Genomic DNA, 6,458 nt, shown 5'->3' on the forward strand with positions numbered 1-6,458 from the left:
TAATTAATCCGATTAATTAAGTCGGCATAACCCATAATATGTCAAATTTTGCAAAACCGAAAATCGAGGTTTTTAGCGTTGTTAAAATAATTACATAAAATATTTTAAAGACGGGATAATGAAAAAATCATAGCCCATGGCATGGCTGCTAGGCAGCCCATGGCATGGCGCCGTGGTGTGTGGGCGAGGCCTGTTATGCCCAACAAGCATCGCTGCTAGCCCAGCTGCCTGCTAGCATGCTGGTGCTTGCGAGCAACTTGCGTGCTGGGCTGGCGCCTACTGATGCTAGCCAGCATGCATAGGCAGCCCTTGCCCAGCCATTCCCACGCAATGCTGCGCCCAACTAGCTCCCTGCCACACAGCCACACGCATCATCATGGCACACCCCTGTGTGCACCATAGGCAGCCACATGTGGGCTGCTAGGCAGCCCGGCTAGCCTTGGTGGCGCTTGGGTGTTCTTGCCTTGATTTGCGTGCCAATTCTCGGAATTTAATTCCGATTTGTGTGTGACAATAATTAATTCTAAATTACATTTTAGAATCAATTTGAGGAAAAATAAAATAAAATAAAAATAAGTCCCACTTAAATTAAATTAATTTTATTGGTGCACAAGCCTAAATTATTCAAAAAAAATTTATTTTGAACAAAATTAGGTCTTACTTTATGCTTAAAATAAAATGAGCTATGTCCATAATTAATCTTGCCAATATGCAAATTAACAATGGGTTTGATAAATGGGAGTTGGAAAAATAAATTAACCATCCAATGATAAAAAATTTTCCAACTGTCATACTTGTGTAAAATATCAAGATTACATCTTCCAATATGAAGATTAATCAAATTTTACTCACAAGTAATTGAACTTGATGGATTTTACTCAACCAAACATGAATAATCCAAACTTTGGTCAACATGGAATTTAGGGTTAGGGTTCCAATCATTTAAACCTTTAAAAATTAAAACTTTAACATTATAGGAACTTAAAATTAGAAGATCACAACAAGCTTTCACATTTTATTGCAATTTATTTGCAAAATTTGTGAAAAACAAGTTTATGTGAAAAATGGTATATCAACTTAAGCACTAATAAAAACTCCATTATTATGCTTAAGAATATTTTAAAACCAGTAGATTAGTGATGCAAATGTGCATTTAATCTTACCTTGTAATGCTTGCATTAATCAAGGCTTAAAAGGAATTTGGTTTCTGGTTCAAATTTGGCTTCTGGACAGTCCTAAAAGGGTGGAATCTTGTTCCACAATGTCGATTCCACCCAAAAATCACTATTTTTTAGCCAAAATCTAGGTTCGACAGCCAAATCGAGAATAAAATCGAGTTTTAAAATTAATTAAAACGAGCATCTAATCTAATTAGAGAACATGAACAAAAAAATAAATTCTTTTATAACACCTTAATTAAAAATAATTGCAAAAATTTAAAAGGAGCGTGGCTCCGATACCGCTGTAGGGTTTCGTAGTGACCCGACACTACGCGGAAGGAAACCCCCCAAGACCCGCCCCTTAATTAAAGCAATTAACAAGCATAATAAACTTAATCAAACAAGACTAAGAACAAGAATTATTCCTTTGTTGCGTGCTTCGCTCCCGAAGAGGTCTTACTTCAAAATCCCGAAACCACGAGATCTCCGACGGATCGTACCCTCGACCCGACCCGAGCGTCCTAAGTCTTGAAGGTTAGTCAAGACCCGGACAAAACAAAACTATGAGTTTTACGAATCAAAGGTTTACTCTTAACTAGAGTTGCCTTTTTAATTCCACTCAAGGTTGTTCATTTCCCAACACCCTTAAAGGGTATTTATAAGGAAATGAATCCTTGGTTTTCAATCTCCCATCAATGTGGGAGAGTTGGTGAAATGATAATTATTTAATTCCAAAATTAAATGATTAATCAATTCAATCACAAATCGACACATGGCACAATGATAGAGAAAGCCAAGTGAGGACCAAAGGCTTGGGGGGACCATTGCCTTGATCCCCAAGCCATTGCTCCAAGCAATGGTCCCCACATGCAAAACCGGCTCAAACAAGGGATGTTGGGCTGCTGCGAGCAAGCACGCCAGCTAGCAGTGCCAGCCTGCCCAGCAGCCTCGCATGCTTGGTGCTGGGCGATGCTAGGCGCTGGTGCTGCCCAGTGCTAGGCGCTGGTGCTGGCCTTCGCATCTCTCGCAGCACCTCTCGCACACCATTGCTGGCATAGCCAGCATGCGTGCTGCTAGCGAGCCACGCATGCTGGCCTCCCTTTTGCCTCGCACTATGCGCATCAGCCTCGCAGCACATGCACTAGCCACGCACCATGCATCGCACCACACACCACGCACTACTCGCACACGCATCAGCCATGCACCCCACGCATATGCGCCACACGCATTGCTAGCCCAGCCAGTGCACCTACGCACGAAAGGGCCTAGCATGTGTGCTGGGCGATGCTTCCAGGTGCCCCTCGCACTAGCACACATCAGCAAGGTGCCCCTCGCACTAACACACATCAGCACTGCTATGCTGGGTACGAGGCATGCACACACGCACATGCACATGGGCCAGTGCCTAGCACTACGATGGCTGTGCTTGGTGCGTGTGTAGCCCTGCCATGCACACCTAGGCATCCAGGCTAGCACGCTGCTAGCTGCGATGGGTTGCCTGGTGCTTGTGGTGCTTGCGATAGGCTGCCATGGCACGCCTAGGCTGCGATGGTGCGCCTAGGCTGCGGAGGTGCATGCTAGCTCGAACTAGCCTAGCATCCACATGGCTAGGCCAGTGTGTTGCTAGGGCTATGTTCACACTTTTCGCTTTGTGATTTTGCGACGCTCGGTCTCGACGCCCTAGGCTCGATATCCGACGTCTGTATTCGTAAAACTCTATCGATTCATTAAATCCTTTCGGATTAATTCGTCCTCTCGGATCGGTGATTCGATTGGGTTCGGCTCGAAGGGTTCAGTTAAGATTAAGCTGTAATATCAATTGTACCTCGATATTACTGATCGGAAGCGGCTTCCACCTAGGCATTCCGATCACTTGATCTTACTGAAGAATTAACTCTGTAATAATTCTGAACCCTCTACCGAAAGAATACACTTGTTGGAAGGACACCATTCCTTTCAAAGAGACGTATGACTCATATTTCTCATTATAATGAGAAACAAAAAAGATACACTAATTAATTATAATTAATGTTCCACTTGGCCATTTGAACTATAGCTATCACATTTAACCGTTGTTACAATAAAAGACTATTAAACTTCATTTTCAATAGTAATGTAACATTGAAGAAGATTTTAAAGTTTATGGATGCTAAGGACATATTCAAAACATTTAGGCTACCACAGATAAAAGGCAAAAACACAAGATTACCAATGAGAATTTCTTCTTTAAAAAAAAAATAAAAACGAAAGCTAATAAGAATTTCTCACAATACTTTCTATGATCTTTACTATTATTAAACGGGTATTTCAACAAATACTGTACCCCTGAGTAATTTGGTTGTTCACGATATACCCGTGAAACTTTTAAAATTCACCATATATCCTCTAGTTTCTGTACATTGTCTTGAAATGCCCTTTTAGCTAACAGACGTTATCCTTCCATTAAGCTAATTTTACCATTTTATCCTGTACCCTAAATTTTATTATATTATTCACCCTGTACCCTAACTTTATTAAATTATTACACCAAATACCAAAAATTTCAAACAAAAAATGTAGCCGTTGGAATTATGAAGTGTTATAACAGCTAGTTTGTTGAATATAAATATGCACATGAAACCTCTCCCCTGAATTGTCACCCTCTCACTTCTCAAAATTTAAACTCCAAATAATCATGTCTTTTTATTCTAAAACATCATCCTCATCATATGAAAGTTCTTACATTAGAGTCCCAAATAAGTCATGTTCTTGTGGAAGGAAATACGCAATTAAGAGATCTAAAGCAACAAAAAACAAAAAGGCATAAGAACACATTGCGTATTTCTTTCCACGAGAATATGATTTATTTGGGACTCTAATGTACGAACTTACATATGATGAGGATGATATTTTAGAATAAGAAGACATCATTATTTGGAGTTTGAAGTTTAAGAAGTGAAACGGTGACAATTCAGAGGAGATGTTTCATGTGCATATTTAATTATATCCAATAAATCAACCGTTATATCACTTCATAATTCCAACGGCTACTTTTTTTGTTTGAAATTTTGGGTATTTGGTGAAATAATTTAATAAAGTTAGGGTAAATGGTGAATAATTTAATAAAATTAGGGTATAAGGTAAAATGGTAAAATTAGCTTAACGAAAGGTTGACGTCCGTTAGCTAAAAGCGCATTTCATGAAAATGTACCAAAACTGGAGGGTATATGGTGTATTTCAAAAGTTTCATGGGTATATCGTGAATAACCAAATTACTCAGAGGTATTTGGTGAAAGAACTGATTATTAGAGGTCTTAATTTGTGGAAAGATATCATATTTCTAAAGGTTTGTCCCCCTCGGTTTCTATATATTTTCCAATGCAATATTTTAATATAAATATCTCAAGCTGCACGTTACATAAAATTATAAAAATTGCATATTTGGAAGCTGAAATTCAAGACAGATCTAACAAGATCCTACGTAACTATGTTTTGAAATTTAAAAAATTATTAAAGTAATAGATTATATTTTCATTATAATGGGACAAACAAAAGAAAATGAAGGCCATGGAGTAATATTAACCATTAATTACATTTTTGTAAATGGTATAAATTTTGAATTTTTATGAATAATGCCACATTCCTTATTGTGATTAATTAAACTCAAAAAATTATTACTTATATTCCATCGTCTTTGATTACAATCAATTAAACTCATAAATTATACTAGATAATACAAGAGCCATGCTCGGTTTTTTAAATTATTTATAATTGAAAGGAAATTTTGAGTTTTGCTACCACCAAAACACCTTATTTTGACTTTTGCTACCTATCTAAATTTTAATTTTATTTTACTACCTCCAAAAGTTATAAAATATATATCTTGCTACCACTTCACATAATGCGTTAGGATTCCATTAAGAGGGCCCATTATTCACTAAAAAAATAATTTTATTTATTAGAAAAAACTTAAAAAAAATAAAATAAAAATCTTAGTCACCCATCCCCCCTCCCTGTGTCGGCTGCCGGCACCGGCAACCCCACTCGGCCACTCTCCCTTTCCCCCGCCAACGCTGCCCAAAATTACCAGAAAAAACTTAAACCTATTAAAATTAAACCTCCACTTTCGCAAGACAAAAGTGAGGAGAGAGAAAAAGATGGATCTAAAACAGGGTAGTATCCCTGCCCTTCTTATCACCACCAATCTCAAAATGCTTGCAACACTTAATGGAGTATTGAGACATGTGCTTACAAATTTGACATTGAAGATTAAGAACAATCTTCTTAGTAGTCTTAGCCTTCTTGTGGAAAATAGGCTAAGTCTGACCTCCATAACTAGATTGCTTGCGATCATAACGACGCTTACCTTGCGCCACTAAGCTGTCTTTGCCCTTCTTGTACTGGGTAATTTTGTAGGTAGTGTGTTTCAACATTCTTTATTCTTGCAGTAGATTGGTTTTCTTCACTTTTGGGATGTTCACCATTTTTGCAGGTTGTTGGAGGAAGAAGGTTTAGAAATTAAAATGGGGGTGGAGATGAGATTGAATGGAGGAGAGAGGAAATTGGGAGATGGGTGGGTAGCATGGGTGGGAGAAAGGAAGGGGGGTGGGGTCTTCGGCGCCGAGGGATTGTTTGGACGCTGCCAGTCGGCACCGGGGAGAAGGGAGGGGTGGCTGACGAGCTGGCAGTGACTGAGATCAATTTTTTTTTAAAATTATTTTAATGAATAATTTATTAAAAGTTTTTTTTTAATAAATGAAATTATTTTTTTAATGAATAATGGGCACCAGTTAACGAAATCCTAACTGATTCTGTTAAGTGGTAGCAAAAGCTATATTTTGTAACTTTTAGAGGTAGAAAAATAAAATAAAATTTTAGACGGATAACAAAAGTCAAAACAAGGTGTTTTGGTGGTAGCAAAACTCAAAATTTCCTAATTGAAATATAGAACTTTTTAAAGTAATATGAAGTATAACACAATAGTCAATTATAATAATAGGCTTCCAAAAATATTATAAAAATAAATAGATAGATATAAGAGAAAACCCAAGTTACTCATTTTGAGTAACAACCAAAGTTACTCAAAGGGTAAGCTAGTCATTTTGCTATGTAAAGTCGGGGTAAAATTGTGGGATTGGGTAAAAGTGAAGAAAACAGTGGGCTTCAAATGGAGAAAAATCAATAGATCTTCAAAGTCTTCAATGGAGAAACAAAGAGGCTTCAATGAAGAATTGAACTCTGCAATTGGTTTCAACGGAGAGGACAACACTCATACCTTTGGGGTTAACCATGCCATTCTTTCCTCCATGTTTCTCAAGG

The 6,458-nt window shown here is 37.9% G+C and overlaps 1 pseudogene; it reads right to left on the reverse strand.

Annotated features, from left to right (window-relative positions):
* Positions 1-4,836: 4,836 nt before the first annotated feature.
* LOC110705980 lies at positions 4,837-6,061 on the reverse strand (annotated as a pseudogene).
* Positions 6,062-6,458: the final 397 nt, after the last annotated feature.

Source organism: Chenopodium quinoa, unplaced genomic scaffold (assembly GCF_001683475.1).
Source record: "Chenopodium quinoa cultivar QQ74 unplaced genomic scaffold, ASM168347v1, whole genome shotgun sequence".
NCBI classification, from domain to species: Eukaryota; Viridiplantae; Streptophyta; class Magnoliopsida; order Caryophyllales; family Amaranthaceae; genus Chenopodium; species Chenopodium quinoa.